Consider the following 25,732-nt stretch of genomic DNA (forward strand, 5'->3'; position numbering starts at 1 on the left):
CCCCCAGGCTGTGGCTAAGCCATGTCTCCGCTATATCCTTTCTTTCAGGAGTGCTAGTTCTGCATGTTTCGCAGAAGAGCTTCTGTAAAGTTTGGAACGTAGGAGACGGATACTGGCAGAACTAAAGCTGTGAGTACCGGACGTGAGTCGTGCTTCGGTAGCTCAGTTGGTAGAGCACTTGCCCGCGAAAGGCAAAGGTCCCGAGTTCGAGTCTCGGTCGGGCACACAGTTTTAATCTGCCAGGAAGTTTCATATCAGCGCACACTCCGCTGCAGAGTGAAAATCTCATTCTGGAAACATTCCCCAGGCTGTGGCTAAGCCATGTCTCCGCAATATCCTTTCTTTCAGGAGTGCTAGTTCTGCATGTTTCGCAGAAGAGCTTCTGTAAAGTTTGGAACGTAGGAGACGGATACTGGCAGAACTAAAGCTGTGAGTACCGGACGTGAGTCGTGCTTCGGTAGCTCAGTTGGTAGAGCACTTGCCCGCGAAAGGCAAAGGTCCCGAGTTCGAGTCTCGGTCGGGCACACAGTTTTAATCTGCCAGGAAGTTTCATATCAGCGCACACTCCGCTGCAGAGTGAAAATCTCATTCTGGAAACATCCCCCAGGCTGTGGCTAAGCCATGTCTCCGCAATATCCTTTCTTTCAGGAGTGCTAGTTCTGCATGTTTCGCAGAAGAGCTTCTGTAAAGTTTGGAACGTAGGAGACGGATACTGGCAGAACTAAAGCTGTGAGTACCGGACGTGAGTCGTGCTTCGGTAGCTCAGTTGGTAGAGCACTTGCCCGAGAAAGGCAAAGGTCCCGAGTTCGAGTCTCGGTCGGGCACACAGTTTTAATCTGCCAGGAAGTTTCATATCAGCGCACACTCCGCTGCAGAGTGAAAATCTCATTCTGGAAACATCCCCCAGGCTGTGGCTAAGCCATGCCTCTGCAATATCCTTTCTTTCAGGAGTGCTAGTTCTGCATGTTTCGCAGAAGAGCTTCTGTAAAGTTTGGAACGTAGGAGACGGATACTGGCAGAACTAAAGCTGTGAGTTCCGGACGTGAGTCGTGCTTCGGTAGCTCAGTTGGTAGAGCACTTGCCCGCGAAAGGCAAAGGTCCCGAGTTCGAGTCTCGGTCGGGCACACAGTTTTAATCTGCCAGGAAGTTTCATATCAGCGCACACTCCGCTGCAGAGTGAAAATCTCATTCTGGAAACATCCCCCAGGCTGTGGCTAAGCCATGTCTCCGCAATATCCTTTCTTTCAGGAGTGCTAGTTCTGCATGTTTCGCAGAAGAGCTTCTGTAAAGTTTGGAACGTAGGAGACGGATACTGGCAGAACTAAAGCTGTGAGTACCGGACGTGAGTCGTGCTTCGGTAGCTCAGTTGGTAGAGCACTTGCCCGCGAAAGGCAAAGGTCCCGAGTTCGAGTCTCGGTCGGGCACACAGTTTTAATCTGCCAGGAAGTTTCATATCAGCGCACACTCCGCTGCAGAGTGAAAATCTCATTCTGGAAACATCCCCCAGGCTGTGGCTAAGCCATGTCTCCGCAATATCCTTTCTTTCAGGAGTGCTAGTTCTGCATGTTTCGCAGAAGAGCTTCTGTAAAGTTTGGAAGGTAGGAGACGGATACTGGCAGAACTAAAGCTGTGAGTACCGGACGTGAGTCGTGCTTCGGTAGCTCAGTTGGTAGAGCACTTGCCCGCGAAAGGCAAAGGTCCCGAGTTCGAGTCTCGGTCGGGCACACAGTTTTAATCTGCCAGGAAGTTTCATATCAGCGCACACTCCGCTGCAGAGTGAAAATCTCATTCTGGAAACATCCCCCAGGCTGTGGCTAAGCCATGTCTCTGCAATATCCTGTCTTTCAGGAGTGCTAGTTCTGCATGTTTCGCAGAAGAGCTTCTGTAAAGTTTGGAAGGTAGGAGACGGATACTGGCAGAACTAAAGCTGTGAGTACCGGACGTGAGTCGTGCTTCGATAGCTCAGTTGGTAGAGCACTTGCCCGCGAAAGGCAAAGGTCCCGAGTTCGAGTCTCGGTCGGGCACACAGTTTTAATCTGCCAGGAAGTTTCATCATTAAAAATATTTTAAGGGAATATAAAATAAATAAAGAATCAAAAAATAGTAGATTTTAACTGAATATGATAATGAATGAAACTTAGATATGATAAATTTTTGATAGAACAAAAAAACCTGCACATGAAAAAATCAAATTTTTAAAATTAAATTTTAATGTATTTTTCATTTTCATTTGTGCTAATAAACAATTTACTTGTAAGTTGAGAACTTAAAAACTTCAAAATATGAAAGAATTAAAATCCAGAGCAAAAGAATTAAAAATTAAAAGAGACTCTAGACTTAATGAATTTACTCTTATTCGCAAAAAAAATCGTTATTCACAATAATGATATAGTACTAATTTTGAATATTCATCTTATATAAATAAATAAAATAATTAATTAGATCTTTTGGTTATTACCAGCAAATGAATAACAATCCATTTTTGCATTATTTGTTTTAAAATGAGAAATCCAGTGAATACTGACATTATCAGAAACATCAAAATTAAGTATCCAGCATTCAATTTTGTTCTCATTAATTACATAATATATCAGTCATAAAACTGCCTCTAACAGGTTTAATTTTTAAATTTGTTAACAATATTTTCTATATCGAACTTACATAAAGGTTAATTATTTTTATTAATATATTTCGTGTTTTTCACTTCATTTCCTTACCTTTCCATTGCTAAATAATATAATTTTTGATCTTCATATTCCCTTCTTTTTGTCTTTTAACTGTTTATGGTAATGCTGCCAATAATAATAGCAAAAATCTACCTTCACCTTTTGTGGATCCAGAATCTGTTCTTTTCTTGTTTTGTAAGATGACAAATAACTTCTTTTCACAATTAGAGTACCTAAAGGTATAAGTAAATTACTACCAGTTTCTTATCTTGTTTCTTTTCTTATGTGCATCACCTAAAAATTATCAATACTATTTAACTGATCATTAACTGTTTTTTAAATTGTTTCAGGTTCAGGTTTACCACTTGGCAGCAATCTGTAAACAACTGTAAAATTATTCATTTACGGAAATTTAAATTTCATACCAAATATGTCAGAACATCTTATTCAGTATATTTAAAAAATTTATAGTCCCCAAAAATCACCATTGGACCCCATTCCTTATTTTCCTTTTTCATACATTATCTGAGTAACTGCTTTTGCTGTTAATGTTATGTCAAGTGAAGCATCTTTACCACACAGCCTTTCTTTTGCAGCTAACTGAAGTTCTTTATCTATGTCATGTCTACTTCCTAAATTTTTATATGTCTGTACGCAATATTACATTTATACAAGCTTCATCTAATGCATTTGTTCCTTTAACAACTGTAGCTACTGATTTTTTCTTATTTTGTCCCTGGTCCACAATAATTATAATCAGGAAGGTACATTTCAAAAGGTAACATTTTAATTAAAGTATTAAGTAATTCTCTTCCAAGTTTTTCTGATGTCCAAGTGAGGTAACTTATTCAAAAATCTAATGAAATAAGACATAAGTGTCAAACAATTATTAATAAACTCATTAAATTTTTTTTGACAACATTCTTTATTCCAACTTTTTCTTAGTAATAATTTTTGTTTCATGCTAATTCTTCTATATGAATTACTGCTGATCTATAGGTTAATGGGCAGTATTCGTTAATTGACAGCCATCTTGCCGAATTTTTTCATCTAAACTCGAAGCTGGGTCGAAATCAACTGTTTTTTTTAATATAAAATTATCGACTTCTTTTATAGAACATTTATAATTATTTCCTTTATTTTATTTTATTTGGATTACTATTAGAATATAATGCACATTAATGCTTTAATATATCTGCATAATTTGATAAATCAATAGCAACAAGTATTTATTCATACCACACATTGTAATCTGACTTTTTGTAAAAAATCATTAATCCTTTTGTACCGTCATACGATTTGTCAAAAACTATTAATTTATCACAATCTAATTGAAAAGGTTATTTACCAACAAATTTAATTCTGCTGTCAGGTCTTATCCAAAAATTATATCTATGCTATGGTTGTTATATTCTATTATCCTTTCACTTACATTTTTTTTAAATATTTGATGCTTGTTCATCATTTTTTAACTTCTTACTACCTTTAACCTTCTCTTCACTTTTATTCATAAACTTCCTATTTTTCATTCTCTTAGTGTATAATCTCTATCATATTGTTTGATTGTTGGTGTGTCATTAAATTCTTCTAAATAATGTTGTTGTTGATGATAAGTTTTCCAACTTCTCTGTTATCTTCAGTAGGGTTTAATACCCACTGTTTCAGATACATTAACTACAGACTGCCTTGTTTCTTATATTTCTTTTATACTCTGCTCTAGGATATTCTTTCAACTTTTTAAATTCCTCTCCTAATTGTTATTTTACCTACATCTACATCTACATCATTACTCTGCAATTCACAATAAAGAGCCCAGCGCTGGAGTTCAATTAACCAAGTACAAGCTGTCTCTCTACAGTCACACAGTTTTAATCTGCCAGGAAGTTTCATATCAGCGCACACTCCGCTGCAGAGTGAAAATCTCATTCTGTCTCTCTACCGTTCCACTCTCGAGTGGAGCGCAGGAGAAACGAGCACTTGAATTTTTCTGTGCGAGCCCTGATTTCTCTTATTTTATCGTGATGATCATTTCTCTATATGTAGGTGGGTGCCAACAGAATGTATTCGAAATTGGAGGAGAAAATGTGATTGAAATTTCATGTGACGATCCTGTCGCAATGAAAAACGCCTTTGTTCAATCATTCGCACTCCAATTCATGTATCATGTCTGTGGCAATATCTCCCCTATTTTGCAATAGTACAAAATGAGCTGCCCCTCTTTGTACTTTTTCGATGTCATTCCATCAGTCTCACTGGTGCAGATCCCACACCAGACAGCAACACTCCAGAATAGGGCGGACAAGTGTGGTGTAAGCAGTCTCCTTAGTAGAATTGTTGCACCTTCTAAGTGTTCTGCCAATAAATCACCGTCTTTGGTTTGCTCTATCCACAACATTATCTACGTGACCGTTCCAGTTCAGGTTATTTGTAATTGTAATCCCTAAGTATATAGTTGAATTTACAGCCTTCAGATTTGTGTGACTTATCGCGTAATCGAAATTTAGCGGATTTCTTTTAGTACTCATGTGAATAACTTCACACTTTTTTTTTATTCTGGGACAATTGCCACTTTTCAGATATCTTATCTGAAACGTTTTCCAATTCGTTTTGGTCATCTGATGACTTTACAAGACGGTAAATAACAGCATCATCTCCAAACAATCTAAGAGGGCTATTCAATTGTCTCCCATGTCGTTAAAGTAGATCAGGAGCAATAGAGGGCCTATAAAACTTCTTTGGGAAACGCCGGATTTACTTCTGTTTTACTCAATGACTTTCTGTCTATTACTTTCTGACAGGAAATCACGAATCCAGTAGCACAACTGAGACGATATTCCATGGGCACTCAGCTTAGTTAGAAGATGCTTGTGAGGAACGGTGTGGAAAGCCTTCTGGAAATCTAAGAATACGGAATCAATTTGACATCCCCAGTCGATAGCACTCATTACTTCATGAGTATAAAGAGATAGCTCTGTTTCGCAAGAGCGATATTTTCTGAATCCGTGCTATGTGTCAATAAATCGTTTTCTGCGAGGTAATTCAAAACGTTCGAATACGTTATATGTTCCGAAACCCTACTGCAAATCGACAATAGTGATATGGGCCTGTAATTAAGCAGATTACTCCTACTTCCCTTTTTGGGTATTGGTGTGACTTGAGCAATTTTCCAGTCTTTAGGTATGGATGTTTCTGTGAGCTAGTGGTTGTACATAAATGCTAAATCTGGAGCTATTGTATCAACATACTCTGAGAAGAACTTGACTGGTGTACAATCTGGAATTTATTAAGTGATTTAAGTTGCTTTGTTGCAGAGAGGATATCTACTTCTATGTTTCTCATCTTGGCAGTTGTTCTTGATTGGGATTCTGAAATATTTACTTCGCCTTCTTTGGTAAAGGAGTCTCGGAAGACCGAGTTTAATAACTCTGCTTTAGTGGCACTGTCATCAGTAACTTCACTGTTGTTATCACGCAGTGAAGGTATTGATTATGTCTTGTCACTGGTATACTTGATGTATAGCCAGAATCTCTTTGGGTTTTCAGTCGGATTTCGAGACAGAATTACTTGTGGAAATTATTAAAAGCATCTCGCATTGAAGTATGCCCTATATTTCAGACTTCTGCAAAACTTTGCCAGTCTTTGGGATTTAGTGTTCTTTAAAATTTGGCATGCTTTCCACTGCTTCTGCAACAACGATCTGACCCGTTTTGTGTACCATGGGGGATCAGTACCATCACTTATTAATTTATGTGGTATATATCTTTCAATTGCTGTCGGTATTATCTCTTTGAAATCATTCCTCACTTTTTCTACGCTTACATGATCAGATCGGAAGGAGTGAAGACTCTCTCTTAAAAAGGCGTTAAGAGCATTTGTATCATATTTTTTAAATAGATATACTTTGCATTTCTTTTCGATGTTGTAGGTGTTACGGCATTCAGTCTAGCAGCAACTGTGTTGTGGTTGCTAATCCTGTATTCGTCACGATACTATTTCTCCAGGATTATTTGTTGCTAAGAGGTCAAGTATGCTTTCGCAACCATTTACGCTTCGAGTGGGCTCATGAACTAGTTGTTCTAAATAATTTTCTGTGAAAGCATTCAGTACAATTTCTGATGACGTTTTATGCCTGTCGCTGGGTTTTAATGTATAATTTTTCCAGCATATCGAGCGTAAATTGAAGTTGACACCGACTATAATTGCATGAGCGAGGTTACCTATTTGAATTGAGACTCAATTTTTCTTTGAACTCTTGAGCAACTACATCTTGTGAGTCGAGGTGTCTGTAAAATGATCCCTTTAATAGTTTATACCGATTGTCAGGTATAACCTCTACCCATACTATTTCAGTACAAGACAAACTACTTCTGACAGCAATAAATATCCCACCACCAACTGTATTTAAGCTATCATTCCTGAACACTGTTAGAACGTTTGAAAAAATTTCGGCTGAACTTATTTCTTGCTTTAGCCAGCTTTCTGTACCTGTAGCTATTTGGGCTTCAGTGATTCCTATTAGGGCTTGGAGCTAGAGTTCTCTCCAACACAGCTACACCAATTTCCAACTACAATACCTATCGTTTCTACAGTTACCTTACTGTGTTTGACCTGCCTCCTTTAGACAGATGCCCTTTCTATGGTTCCCTGAGTCCCCTCTTACCTAAAAACCACCCAGTCCCTTCCACACAGCCCTCACTACCCATGTAGCCACCTCCTGTGTGTAGTGGACTACTGACCTATTAAGTGGAACCTCGAAACCCACCACCTAACGGCGCAAGGGAAGGAATCTGCAGCCTACATGGTCACAGAACCGCCTGAGCCTCTGATTCAGACCCCCCACTCGGCTCTGCACCAAAGGATCACAGTCGGTTCTATCGACATTGTTGCAGATGGTGAACTCCACCTTAATCTCAGAAGCAAGACTGGCAGTCTTTAACGTTTCCGTTCGCCGCCCAAAACCAGAGAGAATCTTCTCTGAGCCAAATCGACACACGTCATTGGTACTGCATGAGCCACCACCTGTAGTTGGCTGCACCCTGTACTCTTCATGGCATCCGAAAGCACCCTTTCCACATCCGAAATGACTCCCCCCGGTATGCACATGGAGAATACACTGGCTTCCTTCCCCTCCTTGGCAGCCATGATCCTAAGGGGCCCCATTACATGCCTACTGTTGGAGCTCCCAACTATCAGCAAACGCACTCTCTGTGAATGCCCAGACCTTGCAGGCCAAGAAGCTTCCTCCTGCTTAGAGACATCGCAAGCCACAGATAACGCCCAAAACCTGTTTGTCAAACGAAGCGAGGGGGCCCTACAATTGGCCCCTAGGAAAATTTTTCACTGCCTGACAGACTTTGGAAAGATCTCACAGTCGACCACAAGTGAGGCGTCAACCTCAGTGCAGGCAGTAAATGGGGTGACAACAGCAGTGGACCAATCAGGGGACACAGGGAATAGGCTTGACGCCCCTCACGTCCCCACATCTGGCCCCCCGCAGTGATGCCCCTTGGCAGTAGCCTCAAGCTGTGTGATGGAAGCCAATACAGCCTGGAGCTCTAAGCAAAGGGTCGCCAACTCAGTTCATAAAAAATTTAACAAAAGAATGGTGTATTCGGCTTATTAGCAGCAGGAAATCGAAGTGCTCTCTCACTGACCGTCTATCCGAAACTGAGCTACACTAACCAAAACAAACAGAAGCCTATATGATGTGAGGGTGATAACAGTGGCGGTACTGTATGCTATACAGTTATTAAAATTAAAATAAAAGGTTGTGCCTAGCAAGCATTCGAGCACAGAATAAATAATCTAGTAACTACACAGATATTTTTGTAAATAAGTCGCTCATATTCGAAGCTCATGAAAATATAGGAAAATATATGGTGTAATAGCCTTATTAGCTTGAGAAACATAAGGTGCTCTGTGTCTGACAGTCTGTCTGACACTTTCAATTTCTCTTTCGTCTGGATTTTTAATAATCTGTGACCCATGTGCTTCAATATTTAATAAGGAAAAAAATTACTGATTTAATTTTCAATGCTTATTTTTACAATTATGATGTTACAAAAACCTGGACAATATTTGTTTAGTTTACATTGTTCCAGATGCTGTTTAACATGCATGTTTAACACCTATGTTGTTACACAATTTTTATGTGTTTTGGTTTGTTTTGATCTTAGAAAATGTTTAATGTATGAGTCACATTTCTGTTTCTAAAAAAATATTTCATTTATTGGTATTCTTTAGGTTGTCAATAAATCCTTTATTTGATATTCGCAATTCCCTTAATTAGATAATGTAGTCATATCTATTGTAATAATCCAAATTTACCATTATTCCAACATGTAGTACATATTTCTTTAAAATCATCCAGTTTTAAATTGCTGCCAAAGAAATCATGATATGTATAGTTTTCATTCATATCATCTTATTTAAAAATATTTCAAAAACTAAAATTACCTGTAACTACTTTTTTTATTTTTTAATATAATACAATAGGATACGTTCCTTCATGTCTTCCTCTAGTAAAATATTCTTTAGCTACACTTTGATTTTAAAGAGTAAAATCATCAAACAAAACAAGTTAACTATCGTTGCATTCATCTAATGGTATAATTTCATTCTTATTCTCAATAAAAGTTGCAGTTTTTATTACACTTATTTTCAATTTTTTCACGTCTTTTCGACAATTTTCGATATTTTGGATGGTCTAATTTCAGAATAAACACATAAATGATCAATTTTATCGAAGTTAAAATGTTCAGTAATTAAAATGTAACTACTGATCATTAATACCATTCTCCATGCAAAAGAAACAAATATACACCTTGAAGATGATTTGAATTTTGAATAAAACATCATTGACAGTGATGTTTAATTATATTGACAACTAACAGAATTTAATAAAATTTTACCTTGTTTGTTTTTTTACTTCTTTTCTGGAATCTTATTGTGTTCCCAATAGATTTTGGTTTTGTGGCAGCTAAAGCAGGCTTGACTGCCTTCCATTTACTTTATTAATATTAAATGAGTAGACTATTTCACTAAAAAATAATTCATCAGTTCTTAAAAATATTATATATTTATATAAGAGATTTATGAAGATGTTGCAGTTGTATGTATTTATGACTTTTTTAACTCCAAATATCACATCAAAAAATACTAAATTATACTGTAAAGCAGGAAATATGGATTTTTTCATACAATAAAGAAACAAATATACACCTTGAAGATGATTTGAATTTTGAATAAAGACATCATTGACAGTGATGTTTAATTATATGTGCATATAAAAGTTAGTACTGGAAAAATTTTAGGCTTTAACAATCGAATTACTGAAGGTAATCTAAAATATATTGCTAATAATTTACCAGAAATTATACCATTTCAATTAATAAATATAAATTTTAATTCAGCTGGTGTAATATCTGTAGAAAACGATAAATGTTTCATCAAGAAACTAATATTATCGCTTCTTTTAAATGCAGTTTGATTTTTGTATAATTTATGAACCAAAATATGGGTTATTTTACCCAATTCATGATACATGTATTCTAGACTATGATATTTTGAAATATCGCACAGATACTACTGCTACAGTAAATTTAAAAATGAATTAATTATATTAAAGTAATTGTGATGATATTCAATTCTCAAATTAAGAGATAATTTTCCTATGTATAAATGGAATCATTTATTAAGGTCAACCACAAAAACAATTCTATATTGTTTCATGAAGTTACTGAACTTGAATTAGATTTGTTATATAATATTATTAGCATTGAATGTTTAAATAGATTATTGAAAAATCAGTTTAGAATTCGATAGTGAATTTAAAATTATTTTGCCTGATAGGTACAGTAAAGTAATTAATGGATAATATATTAATTATTTTGGTGAAAGGAGCAAGTATACTATAATAGAAAGGAATGAAAAAATAAAAAAGTAATGAGATTTGCTTTCTGGAATGCACTACAAAATTTACTTGAATTTTTATACAAAAAGAAAATAAAATGAAATATTTTTTCTTTTCAAACTCTATAAAAAATTTTGTCTTATAAATTAGTTCTACCAAATCTCGTTTTTACATTTTTAAATAAATTTTTATTTCAAAAATGAAAAGTTTTTCCTTTAAATGACTTACTGAATTAGTTCATGTTGTTCCCTCTGGAATATAGGTCCATGACGAAATTCTTCCACCTGGTATGGTTTGTAGCAACTCTCTTCACTTCACTCTACATTTTCCCATCCTCTGCAGCTTCTCTTTTGATCGTCCTTTCCCAGGTCTGTTTGGGACAGGCACGTTTTCTAACTCCTTGAGGGTTCCACACCAATGTCACCCTTTCAACAGCTCTATCTGGTGTATGCCCAATCCATTTCAATTTTCTTTCCTTGTTTTGTATATTGATTGGTTGCTGATTTGTCTCCCTGTGAAGATCTTCATTTGTAATTATATCTGGCCATCTCATATTTAAAATTCGCCAGAGACAGTGTTCAACAAAAATTTGGAGTTGTTTTTTTATGTGATTAGTCACCTTTTAAGTTCCGCTGCCATACCACAGAACAGCCTTCTTATTGCTATTGAAAAGTTGGAGTTTTGTCTTCTTTGAGATGTTCCTGTTTCTCCAAACAGGGTACAGTTGTATAAAAGGACCATTTGCTTTGCGGATGTGACTAAAGACTTCCTCCTTAGCGCCTCCTGTAGTTGTGACTATACTTCCAAGATAGAGGAAGGATTGGAGCTGTTCTGTGTTCTCTCCCTTAATGGCCATCCTAGTCGTGATGGCCAAATTAAGTGGCATTTCTTTGGTTTTGCGAACATTTATCTTGAGGCCAGCAACTTCTGCCTCTGTCTGTAACCTGGCCAGTTTCTTTTCTATATCTCGATATCGTTGTGCCACGAAGCAGATGTCATCTGCGAAATCTAGATCTTAGAGCCTATTCCACATGCCCAATTGCACATCTCTCTTCTGTCATCCTGTTCCCTCTTCATCGCATGGTTCAACACCAAAAGAAAGAGTGTTGGCGAAAGAATACACCCTTGTCATACCACTGAATTAACTTGGAAAGGCTTGGTTAGTTCGTCATTATGTGGTACTTGGCGTTCATAGAATTCATACATTTCCTTGATAGTGTTAATAATTTTCGTTAGAATGCCATATTTTGCAAGTGTATCCAACATGATTCTTCCATTGACAAAGTCAAAAGACTTCAAAGACAATGAACGTAAGGTAGAGGGTTTGTTGCCACTCCGCATTTTGTTCCAGAATAATTCTGAGAATATTAATAAGAACTGCACAGCTTCAATGTTTCTGAAAACCCGCCTACTCTCTCCTCAGCTGTGCTTCCACAGAATCCTTAAAGCGGTTTAAAATTATCCTCGAAAGTACCTTACTCTGTACTGATAATAGGTAATGGACCGCCAGTTCTAGCAATTAGTAATAATCTCCTTTTTGGGTATTTTCACGATAATACCTCGTTTCCAATCTATTGGCAGTTTCTCCTCTCTCCGTAGCTTCTTTAAGAGGATGTGCAGTAACTTGACAGTAGGGTCCAAGTCTGTTTTCAGCATCTCAGATGTTATATTATCTGGTTCTGGTGCCTTCCCATTCTTCGTCTGCTTCATCACTATCTGAATGTCTGCTAATGTGGGAGCATTTACGCCTTGTAAATGAGTATACAAATAAAAATCGAGTCTAATTTTTTTAAATGTGTGGCCTACAATAAAATTTTGATATATTACTAGTAACTGTGAATATACAAACACTACATAATAAAAGGATTCATTTGGAACTCAGTAATGAATTTGATAGTATATAACCAAAGAGAGAGGGTAAAGACTTAATGAAGAAGAATTTCTTGAAGAAGGATTTGCAAAAATTAAAAATAAAGGAGTTAAGGATATAAAGTATTTCGATCTGAAATTCACTAATATGATAAATGCGATTGAAGCTCGTGACTTTCTTAAAAGTAACTTCCCTGCAAATGATCTTCATGACTATGATAAATAAGAAAATTTTAAGGATTATTATATTTTATAAAAACATAAATCCATTATATTTACAGTTACACATTTATTAAGAAACAGAAAAATCAAGAATTCATAACCTTTTTTTTAATTTTAAATATAAAGACGTAATTTTTTAAACTAAACTTTCTTGAGTTACAGTTAATTACTATTTAGTTGAAAAACCCTTTTAAAAAAGATTGCAAACTCTATTTTTTGGAAGCAATATGTACACAATTGGGACTAATCATTTCTTAAATGCAGCGAAGCCAAATGTTATGACTACAGTAAAAGAAAATTTAAAATTATTTAAATACTTAAAAATTAACTTTAATTTATCTTTGAACAAATATTGCTAAAAACTAATTACATTATGGATTAAGGAAATCAAACATAAAATTATAGGATTACTACAGAAAAAATTTAAGAACAGGATATGAGAAATTTTAATGGAAATGATTAATTTTCAAGCTTGTGAATCTGGTTGACCATAAAAGAGGATTAATAGAATATAATTTGCAATTAATTGTTGAGTCTCACTAAGAGACATATCTTAGATTGCAATACCAGAAAAATGAAAGAAAAGAAAGCTTGTATTAACGTTAAATGGACGGTAATGCTGTTTCCCTAGGTTATAAAATCTGCATAATTTCTTAGAAATAATAATTCCCAAAGGGCTACGAAATATAAAAATGTAGGACTCCTTATTGACCTAAGTCTTAGAGCTTTTGAATTACCAATTAAGACTGATAATAGTTCAAAAATTGAGACTAAAATTAATATATCAGTTAATGCTTCTTCTTTTGATAAAAATGTCAAGTGTGCCCATTACTTACAAAATATTTAAAAAGAAAATAGGTCACATGTCAATGTATTATAGTTTATGGAAGAAAATATTACACATTGCTGTTGTATAAAAGAGTTATCTAGACTTGTTTCACCTTAGATCACAAAATATAAAGGATCGAAATTTATTTGATATATGTTAATAGAATTTTAATAGCAAACAAAAACTAAATAAATACATACACAATTGTTTAAGTGATAAGACAGTAAGCTGTACATCTAACAGAAAAGGTATACATATAGAATTTTAAATTTATAAATATAATCAAAATGTTTCATTTCTTAGTTAAACTGATTTTCAATATTTGTTATTAACTGTGGATGAGTGTCAACCAAATCTAAAGCAATAAAATATTTAAATAGATTTAAAAATCCAGAATTAGCAGAAACTGGCTTTCATTATGGGTTATACAAAGAAATATTATAAACAGCAACCTAGAAATGAAAAAAATAGATGCAATAAAATTAAAATTAAATGAAGAATCTTATACAATTTAATATCAAAACCATGAACTGAGTTTTTTCTTCTTGTTTTAAATATTATATTAATGGTCCCTACAAAGGACTAGTTATATATAGAGAACGAAATTCAATTAAAAATTTTGTTGAATCTATGAAAAAATAAGTTGAACAAATTGGTGGAAGTTATTGTGAATTGAAGAAATAAAACCACTAACTAGTGAAGAACATTCTAACAAAAAAATTAAGAAAGTTCGTCATCATGATTGTTTGACTGGAAAATATATAAATCCAATATGTAATAATTAAAATCTAGAATTAAAAAATCCTAGTAAGTACCAACTTAATTACATTCTTTATCAGGGTATGATATTCGGTTATTTCTAAAACAAATTGGTTACTATGGAAAAGAAATAGAATTAACTCAAAATAATGGAAATAAGTATATTTGTTTCAGTAAAAGAATAGATTTATGCCTTTCGACACTCTTTATTCATATTTAAAAAGTATCAAATGGTAATAAGAAATTTTTTTCCAGATGAACAAATAGATTTTTTTAACTAAAAAAGGAACTCTTTCATATGATTACATGAATAACTGGGAATAATTTGAAGAAACAACACTTGTGTCAAAAGAAGACTTTCATGATAAATTAAATGAATTTAGTCTTTTGACTGAAGACCACAACTGTAACATATACCGTTGTTGTAATAGATACAACAAACCAAATAATTTATAAATAACTTGTTATATAAACCTGTTATCAAATTACTTTGCATATTTGGATGTAAATAATTTCTGTGGTTATGCTGTCAGTCATATTTACGCATGGTAGATTTATATTGGATGAACCAAAAAATTTATATACTAAAACAGTAAAAGAAATATCAGGCACTTCTTGAATTGGTTATATTGTAGAAGAACATTTAGAAAATTCAAAAATGATTTAGATAAAGATTTTCGACTTGGCCTCAAAAATATAACTATAAGGAACTATTGAAAAAATTATGAACTGCTGTAGAAAATGAATATAATTATATTGTTCATAATATAAATCTAAAATTTATCTGTCTCTAAGAATTAAACCAAAAATATTCACAAAGTTTTAAAATTTTTAAAAATCTGTATGGTTAAAAAGAATATAGATTTAAGTACAGAAATCAGCATGAAAGAAAACAATGATTTTGAAAATAGTTCTGTAAATTGATGAATAATACTGTATTTGGACAAGCATCAGAACATACAGGAAACTGAGTAGATATGAAATTAGTCTCGGATGGTGTAAAAATAATAAATTAAGAGCTAAACCAGATTTTAAAATTTTTAAATATATATAATATAAATTTAGTTGTTAGCCATGTATATAAACTAAAATTTTGTTTAATAAATCTATTTTTATTCAAATGGCTGTACTGGATTTACCGAAAGAATTTATGGCTGATTGTGACTATAATGTTATGAAAGTTAAATATAAAAATACTGATACCTATTCTATAATATAAAAACTGAAGATTTTTATGAAGATATAAATTGACGATTGATGACTTTGATTCAAGTAAATGTCCAGAAAATAATATTTACACTTGCCTCAAATTAATGAGGATGTACTAGGAAACTTGAAAATCAATGTATAGTGAAATCTTTTAAAAATTTTGTTGTTTAGTAGAAAACTTACAAAACCTTGTGTCCTGCGTTTGGGCAGGTCTTGTTAATGAGGAAACCTCGTCAGACAAGTCCACTGCATGAGCATCTAGGGAAGTGATTACAGTGGTGGTCTCCCTTTGCCTTCCACTGGTGATGATGAAACGTTAATGTGGACAACAGAACACCCAGTCCCTGAGCAGAGAAAATCTCTAACACAGCTGGGAACTGAACCCAGATACCTGGCCGTGACAGACCACCATGCTGACCACTTAGCTATCGTTGTGGACTTAATAGGAAAAATGTATGCTTATAAAGTTGCCAATCAGGATCAGCAAAATCAAAGTTAAGAAATGAGTCATTAAAAGTAAGTCACATTTACAACATTGTAAAGATTGTTAGATAATGAGAAGGTATTGAATAGGATTGGGGAGAAGAGACGTTTGTGGCACAACTTGACTAGAAGAAGGGATCGATTGGTAGGACATGTTCTGAGGCATCAAGGGATCACCAATTTAGTATTGGAGGGCAGCATGGAGAGTAAAAATCGTAGTGGGAGACCAAGGGATCAATACACTAAACAGATTCAGAAGGATGTAGGTTGCAGTAGGTACTGGGAGATGAAGAAGCTTGCACAGGATAGAGTAGAATGGAGAGCTGTTTAAACCAATCTCAGGACTGAAGACCACAACAACAACAACAAAGATTGTTTATTTAACAATGAAGAACAATATGGACAATGAATTCGATACAAAGCTTGCAAACATCAAACTTATTCTATTGAAATGTATAAAAATTAGCAAGTCTTCACAATACTAAAATATATGTTTTAGAAACTAAACTTATGAAATTTGTAATCAGATTTAATATATTGTAATTTCGGCTACATTCTATTATCCTAGTTTTGATTTTGTTGATGTTCATTTTATATCCTCCTTTCAAGACACTGTCCATTCTGTTCAGCTGCTCTTCGAAGTCCTTTGGTGTCTCTTACAGAATTACAAGGTCATTGGTGAGCCTCAAGGTTTTCATTTCTTCTCCATGGATTTTAATTCCTACTCCAAATTTTTCTTTTGTTTCCTTTACTGCTTGCTCAATATACAGATTGAATAACTTTTGAGATAGCCTACAACCCTGTCTCACTCCCTTCCCAACCACTGCTTTCATTTCATGGCCCTTGACTCTTATTACTGCCATATTGTTTCTGTACAAATTGTAAATAGCCTTTCACTCCCTGTATTTTACCATTGCCACCTTCAGAATTTGAGAGAGTATTCCAATCAACATTGTCAAAAGCTTTCTCTAAGTCTACAAATGCTAGAAATGTAGGTTTGCCTTTCCTTAATCTGTTTTCTAAGCTAAGTCGTAGGGTCAGTATTGCCTCACGTATTCCAATACTTCTACAGAACCCAAACTGATCTTCCCCGAGGTCAGCTTCTAGCAGTTCTTCCATTCTTTTGTAAAGAATTTGTGTCAATATTTTGAAGACATGGCTTATTAAACTGATAGTTGGATAATTTTCACATGTCAACACTTGCTTCCTTTGGGATTGGAATCATTATATTCTTCTTGAAGTCTGAGGTTTTTCACCTGTCTCATACATCATGTTCAGCAGATGGTAGAGTTTTGTCAGAGCTGGCCCTCCCAAGGCTATCAGTAGTTCTAATAGAATTTTGTCTACATTGTTTCGATTTAGGTCTTTCAGTGCCCTGTCGAACTCTGCACGCAGTATCATATCTCCTATTTCATCTTCATCTGCATTCTCTTCCATTTCCACAATATTTTCCTCCAGGAGATCGGTCTCATACAGACCCTCTGTATACTCCTTCCACATTTCCACTTTCCTTTCTTTGCTTAGAACTGAGCTTCCATCTGAGCTCTTGATATTCATGTAAGTGGATCTCTTTTATCTAAAGGTCTCTTTCATTTTCCTGTAGGCAGTATCTATCTTACACCTAGTGATATATGCCTCTACATCCTTACATTTGTCCTCTAGCCATCCCTCCTTAGCCATTTTGTTCTTCCTGTCGATCTCGTTGTTAAGACGTTTGTATTCCTTTTTGCCTGCTTCATTTCATGCATTTTTGTATTTTCTCCTTCCAACAATTAAATTCAGTATCTCTTCTGTTACCCAAGGATTTCTATTAGCCCTCGTCTTTTTTACCTACTTGATCCTCTGCTGTCTTCACTATTTCATCTCCCAAAGCTACCCATTCTCCATCTACTGTATTTCTATCCCCCACTCTTGTCAATCGTTCCATAATGCTCTCCCTGAAACTCTCTACAACCTCTGGTTTAGTCAGTTTATCCAGTTCCCATCTCCTCAAATTCCCACCTTTTTGTAGTTTCTTCAGTTTTAATCTACGGTTCATAACCAATAGATTGTGGTCAGAGTCCACATCTGCCGCTAAAAATGTCATACAATTGAAAACCTGGTTCCTAAATCTTACCATTATATAATCTATGTGAAACCTTCCAGTATCTCCAGGCCTCTTCCATATATACAACCTTCTGTCATGATTCTTAAACAAAGTGTTAACTATGATTACGTTACGCTCTGTGCAAAATTCTACCAGGTGGCTTCCTCTTTCATTCCTTACCCCCATTCCATATTCACCTACTACGTTTCCTTCTCTTCCTTTCCCTAATATTGAATTCAAGTCACCCATGACTATGTCATTTACGCATGTTGGCATGGAAAGATAAGAGAGGAAGCACTGCGAAGTGCAGGGATCAGCTGAATTGATCAGTGTCGGTAGTATAACTGTGTAACTTTTAAGGTCGTTCGCCTATATTACATTAGTTCCCAGAGCAGTTGTCGTCAAACCCTTTTGCTTAAGCGCCAATACTGAAATTGTAGCCACATAGGAATGGGAGGCAGACTAAAATGGTAACTGAAATAGAAATTCAATTTTCACCTAACCATAGTTATTGATAGAAGATTACCACCGATAGAAGCATACCACTTACACAGTTAGAATCTACATGTTATAAGGTATCACACCAAATATTTTTGAGCGAAAACGAAAATAACATTTGGAACTACATAGAATTTTCTAAAGGTTTACGTAGTGGCCAGTTTTAAAAACCTAAGAGGGCACTGTGTCCAGTGCCATCGGAACAGAAACTCATGTTTTTCTGATTTCCGGGCACGTTCTCTAGGTGTCCTCACGCCATAAAATCTAAAAGAATACCAAGCGACTGTAGTAGACCGTTTTAATCAGACTTTTGTATTAGGAAAAGTATAATGAAAATACATGCTTTTAAATAAAATAACCTAATTTAAAATTATCACAAAGCGACAGAATGGCTGATGATAGCTTTATATATAAAAGGGTTTAAAGTCAGTTTTATTTTGGAAGTAACCACCTCTTATTGGGGTGAACACCTTGGCCCCTTAACCCGACGACCAGCGTAGCCACTTTTCCCGATCGAATGCAATGCTGGCGTTAGTGATCCATAGAAGAAAACATCAAACAGAAATAAGTAACAAGGAACTTTATTTGAAGGCCAAAAGACGTTGTTTAAACATTGATATTGTAAAAACTTACAATTCTCCGCGTAAGTGCGGTAACAAGAATTATATAAATGACTTACCTTACATAATATGACCCAAACACAAAAACGCTTTTACTAAAAAATAACGGAATAAACTTCCTCTGTCAATCTTACTGATATTAATCGCGATGTACAATACATTAGAACCAAAGTAACCACTTCTCGATAGGCAGCAGCGCTGTTAAGGGCAAAAAATATCCCATGGCCGCTTTTTCCGTTATGACCTCCTTACCACAACTTTCCCCCACCAATTTTACTATTAATTGAAAACCTACATAAATTATCATGTTATATTAATTAATAACAAAAATTGTAGTATGAGACATGATCATAAATATTTCCTAAACGTTTTGATTGTTATCTTTCCTTTACTCATTTCATAGTACCACAACATCCTTAATATCATTACATATTGTTGTTGTTGCTGCGGTCTTCAGTCCAGAGACTGATCTGATGCAGCTCTCCATGCTACTCGATCCTGTGCAAGCTTCTTCATCTCCAAGTACCTACTGCAACCTACATCCTTCTGAATCTGCTTAATGTATTCATCTCTTCGTCTCCCTTAACGACTTTTACTCTCCATGTTGCCATCCAATACTAAATTGGTAATCCCTTGATGCTTCAGAACATGTCCTCCCAACCGATCCCATCTTCTAGTCAATCGTGATCAACACATCTAATCTTCAGCATTCTTCTGTAGCACCACATTTCGAAAGCTTCTATTCTCTTCTTATCCAAACTAGTAATCGTCCATATTTCACTTCCATACATGGCTACACTCCAAACAAATACTTTCAGAAACGACTTCCTGATACATAAATCTATATTCGATGTTAACAAATTTCTCTTCGTCAGAAACCGCTTTCCTTGCCATTGCCAGTCTACATTTTATATCCTCTCTACTTCGACCATCATCATTTATTTTCTTCTCCAAATAGCAAAACTAATCTACTACTTTAAGTGTCTCATTTCCTAATCTAATTCCCTCAGCATCACTCGATTTAATTCGACTAGCTTCAATTATCCTCCTTTGCTTTTGTTGATGTTTATCTTATGTCCTCCTTTCTAGACATTGTCCATTCCGTTCAACTGCTCTTCCAAATCCTTTGCTGTCTCTGATAGAACTACAATGTCATCGACATGGATTTTTATTTCTATTCAGAATTTTTCTTTTGTTTCCTTTTGTGCTTGCTCAATATACAGATTGAATAACACTGGGGTAGGCTACAGCCCTGTTTCACTCCCTTCCCGACCACTGCTTCCCTTTCGTGCTCCTCGACTCTTATAACTGCCATCTGGTTTCTTTACAAATTGTAAATACCCTTTCACTCCCTGTATTTTACCCCTGCCACCTTCAGAATTTGAAGGAGAGTACTCCAGTCAACATTGCCAAAAACATTCTCTAAGTCTACAAATGCTAGGAACGTAGCTCTGCCTTTCCTTAATCTATCTTCGAAGATAAGTCGTAGGGTCAGTTTTTCCTCACGCATTTTAACATTTCTGCAGAATCTAACAGATCTTCCCCGAGGTCGGCTTCTACCAGTTTTCTCATTCGTCTGTAAAGAATTGCTGTTAGTATTTTGCAGCTGCGCCTTATTAAACGTATACAGTAGTTCGGTAATTTTCACACCTGTCAACGCTTGCTTTCTTTGGGGTTGCAATTATTATATTCTTCATGAAGTCTGAGGGTAATTCACCTGTTTCATAGATCTTGCTCACCAGATGGTAGAGTTTTGTCAGAGCTGGCTCTCCCAAGGCTATCAATAGTTCTAATAGAATGTTGTCTTCTTCCGGGCCGTTGCTTCGACTTAGTTTTTCAGTGTTCTGTCAAACTCTTCACGCAGTACTGTAACTCGTATTTCGTCTTCAACTATGTCCTCTTCCACTTCCCCAGTATTGCCCTCGAGTACATCGTCGTTGTACAGACCCTCTATATATTCCTTCCGCCTTTCTGCTTTCCCTTCTTTGTTTAGAACTGAAAACTGGTTTTCCATCTGCCCTCTGATATTCATACAAGTGGTTCTCTTTTCTCCAAAGGTGTCTTTAATTTTCCTGTAGGCAGTATCTATCTTACCCCTAGTGATATATGCCTCTACATCCTTACATTTCTGCTGTAGCCAGTTCTAAGTAAGGCGCTGCAGCCATGGACTGTGCAGCTGGTCCCAGCGGATTTTGGAGTCATCCCTGGAGCATGGGTGTGTGTGTGTTCGTCCTTAGGATAATTTAGGTTAAGTAGTGTGTAAGCTTAGGGACTGGTGACCTTGACAGTTAAGTCCCATAAGATTTCACATACATTTGAAATTGTTTTCCTCCTGTAGCCGTCCCTGCTTAGAAATTTTGCACATTCTGTCGCTCTCATTTTTAGATGTTTGTATTCCTTTTTGCCTGCTTCATTCACTGCATTTTTATATTTTCTCCTTTCATCAATTAAATTCAATATTTCTTCTGTTACCCAAGGATTTCTACTACCCCTTGTCTTTTTACCTACTTGATCCTCTGCTGCCTTCTCTATTTCATCTCTCAAAGCTTCCCATTCTTCTTCTACTGTATACCTTTCCCCCATTCTTGCCAATCGTTTCCTAATACTCTCTCTGAATCTCTCTACAACCTCTGGTCCTTTCAGTTTATCCAGGACCCATGTCATAATCAACAGATTGTGGTCAGAGTCCACATCTGCCCCTTGAAATCTCTTACAATTTAAAACCTGGTTCCTTAATCTGCATCTTACCACTATGTAATCTATCAGAAACCTTCCAGTGTCTACAGGCCTCTTCCACGTATACAACTTTCTTTCATGACTCTTGAACCAAGTGTTAGCTGTGATTAAATTATGCATGTTACTTACTACAAACACGTACTTCTATTGAAGATGACCGTATCTATAATGTGCATTCACGAATCCATGTTACTTCCGCTTGACATTTATACCATAGTAGTCGGTCGGTTTTAGTTGTGCACGCAGGTTAGTTGTCAGCGTTGGTAGACGAATACTGAAATATTTCTCCCCTCTCTACTATTAACCCTGCAGTGGCCTCTCTACATACCACTCTATCCCTGTCGTAAGCGCCAAACTTTACTGAAGTCGTGGCCGAGTTCACCAACAACAGTTAAAATTAAATGCACCTAAATATTCTTGTTTCTTAATGAGCAAGAAAAATACACTTTTAGGAAGCTCTTAACGTTAGTTGACGTTCTTGTATTCAGCTGATAGTTGCTTGATGTACTCGATGCATATTATTACAAAATACGGCTCAGAACCGTGGGCCGTAGTTTGTAAATAAAGCTGCTTGCAGTTCTAAGGTTGGTTTGGACATATGTCTTTACTCGGCGTTATATTGTTGCAAGCAGTATCCTTTGCCCTCTGAAATGACTTTCCAGTAAGTTATAAGCCTCGTAAGGGGACCTGCAGTTTAACATAGGCTCAGAACCAACGTGACTAGTGGCATTTTTCACATCTAATAATCATTTCCGGAGGGAAAATAAGTAATAAGTGACATAAAAATACTGTGATATTTTAAGTATTGATCACTAGACCTTTGATTTGTGTTCAAAAATGAAAATGTGTGTGAATTCTTAAGAGACCAAACTGCTGAGATCATCAGTTCCTAGACTTACACACTAACTTAAACTAATAACAACGCATACACCCATGCCCGAGGGAGGACTCGAACTTCCGGCAAGAGGGGCAGCGCACTCCGTGACACACCGCCTCAAACCGCACGGCCACTCCGCTGGGCTTGGTTTGTCGGCTGATACTTATCCACAGTCACCATGCTATACTACCATAGCAAACATTTTATTTTATAAAAAACAAATCTTGCTGTGTCTCAGCAACAGACACTGGTTGTACAGGAAACAGTGCTGATCGAGAAATAAAGAAAGAAAATGCGGTATTAGTCTACGAGTATGTTATTTGTCAGTTACATTACGAATAATAAAAAATATATTTTTTTCAGTCGTGTCAAATACAGACGTGTTTGGAGACGATGGCTCTTAAATGAAACGGACTGTTGATGGTGCATAGCAACCAGCCACAAAATTGGTTTTAGGTTACTTTCTTCAAAAAGTACCATTACCGGTTTCGAATTTTTCACAATTCATCATCAGTTTTTTTAATGCTTTCATGAAAACAAATGATACGTTGGTATCCTGTGAGTTGTCCTAGGGTAAACAATAATTCACAGTCACAAACGTGTAACCAAAATGGTTGCGCTATAGATTTGAGTTGGAATTCAACTTACGTGTAATGTCCATCACAAAAACAAACACATAGTTTACGAAGTACATGAGTGTCAAAGACACTGTAATGCAACGATACAAAGATATGAAAGATAAAACATATTTTAGGGAAAGGAAACTTAAATTACTCTTGTCTTAGATCTAAAAAGTATTTTACATTAAATCTAGGGTATTAAATGAAAACAGAAACGAAAAATATATGCGATTTCGTGGATTATAGCATTACACACTTCTTTTATATAACGGGAGAGATATAAATGTCGGCAAGAAATGTGTGAAATCCTTATGTGCTATTTGAACTTTGATGTTGATAATACATCAAAATTTATTAGTATTTAGTGTCATAAATAGTATCGATTATTGCAAGTATATACTCGACCTGCAGATAGGTGTACAAACATTATTTGTATTGCAGTATGGAAAATAATTTCTGGAAGTTTTTCATGAAACAAGTGTTAGTCAGTTCAGTCTGTTCATTAATGATGTTATCAGGGGAGGCGCTTTTGTGTGTGTGTGTGTGTGTGTGTGTGTTTGTGTGTGTGTGTTTGTGTGTGTGTGTATTTCTGTTAGTATCAGTTTCTCTACTAATAATAAATAACAGTAAAATGTATCCATGATGGAAATCTTTCCAAGGCCCCCCTACAGTAAGACTGAATTGGCTAACACTCCTTTCCTTAAAAAACTGCCACAATGCACTTTTCATACTCCAATATAAATATTGTATGTACCTATAATACTTTCATTTATGGCGCTAAATACTAGTAAATTGTAACATAATGTATAATCAACGAAATCCAATGTATTTACCGTTTCTGTCTGCATTTAATGCCCTAGTTTTAATGTAAAATACTTTTCCAGTCGAACACAACAGTAATTTAGGCTTCCTTTCCCAAAAAAATTATATATCTTTGTATCATTCCATTGCAGCATCTTTGATGGTTTTTGTAAACTCTGTATTTATTTGCGTATGCTGTAAACCGAAACATCTGGAGCACATTGAAAATTCGTATTGTGACCAAACCAAAGTGTTTTTGCAATGGAAACCAACGTATGTGGTTGTGAAAATGTAAACATCTTTGAGACTGTATTTCATTGCAAGAAAACTGCAAAAACAAATGAGCCAGATGGAAATTTCACGTAAGTTGCATTCCAACACAAAACTGTAGCGCAACTATTTCGTTGCCCGTTTGGAACTGTGAGTTATTGTATTCCTAGTGCAAATCACAGAAAACCAATGTTTTTATGAACGCACGAAAAACCGTCTGATGAGAAATTGTGAAAAATTCGAAGCCACTACCTCTACTTTTTGTATAAAGTATCCTAAAACCAATTTGTGGTTGGTTGCTGTGCGCCATCAACAAGTAATAATTATTTGTATTTACAGAAGTAAAGAATCTGTTTATGTGAGATCAACTTATTCGCGATAACAAGTGCGAATTATCAGTTTATTCTTATAATTACCTAGCTAGAATTGTATTCAAATGATGAACATCCAGGGCCGTTAGTACTCAGCCAGGTGATTCGGCAGCGCGTGCAGTCTTGCGTGTGGCCTCCGCTACTCTGAGCCGTGTCCTCGCCGGATAAACTGCACCGCACCTCCGCCCCCACCTGGTACACCAGTCGCTGTCAACATCAAACGATAGCGAGGAAACGTCAGCAGTCCGCTACTGCTTCTGTGCGCAGCATTCGTTTCTCAAGAGAGTGCTTGCTTCTGTACGTCATTCTCGACTACGGTTTATCACCTCACTATTCTCTCGGCACCTGTCACCCTCCTGGGTCTTCAACAAATGCCGCTACCTTCGAAACGAGAAGGATGTAGTTTAGAGTGTCACTTTCAGCAAGTGTTTCAGTGTTAATAATGACGTCACTGTTTTACAGAGTGTCCGAACTGAAGTACAATTATAAATGTATAACTACATACGTACACTGATGTGCAAACCTTAAGGACGAAAGTAACTTCAATGCCAGGTAACGTAGCGCGATGAAATTAGGACCATACGTAGAAACAACTGCTACAGTACGGTACGGAAGGTAACTGCAAAAATGCGCGTAGATAGAACAGAAATGATTGTTTCATTCAAAGTTAACAGTTACACAGAAGTCACCGACATAAAGTCCGCAGCACGTGGTCTAGTGGCAAGCGTTGCTGCCTCTGGATCACTGGTTCCCGGATTCGATTTCTGGCCGGGTTTGGGATTTTCTCTGCCCGTGGACTGAGTATTTGTGTTGTCATTATCATTTCATCATCATCATTTATGATAGGAATGAGATTGGACTGTGAAAAAATTGTGACTTTGTGTTGGTGCTGATGACTGTGCAC

The 25,732-nt window shown here is 36.0% G+C and overlaps 1 protein-coding gene and 2 non-coding genes across 6 annotated transcripts in view; 2 read left to right on the plus strand and 1 right to left on the minus strand.

The window, feature by feature from the left end:
• Positions 1-24,968, minus strand: part of LOC126335209 (uncharacterized) — a 99,733-nt gene extending 74,765 nt beyond the window's left edge. For all 4 annotated transcript variants that reach the window (XR_007564825.1, XM_049998224.1, XM_049998223.1 and 1 more), the window contains exon 1: positions 24,874-24,968. The gene's annotated coding sequence lies outside the window, so the exon portion shown is untranslated. The remainder of the gene's footprint in view (positions 1-24,873) is intronic.
• On the plus strand, positions 751-825 carry Trnas-aga (transfer RNA serine (anticodon AGA)). The gene has a single exon. It is a non-coding gene; the product is annotated as a tRNA-Ser (tRNA).
• Trnas-cga (transfer RNA serine (anticodon CGA)) lies at positions 1,951-2,025 on the plus strand. The gene has a single exon. It is a non-coding gene; the product is annotated as a tRNA-Ser (tRNA).
• Positions 24,969-25,732: the final 764 nt, after the last annotated feature.

This window comes from Schistocerca gregaria, chromosome 2 (assembly GCF_023897955.1).
Source record: "Schistocerca gregaria isolate iqSchGreg1 chromosome 2, iqSchGreg1.2, whole genome shotgun sequence".
NCBI lineage: Eukaryota > Metazoa > Arthropoda > Insecta > Orthoptera > Acrididae > Schistocerca > Schistocerca gregaria.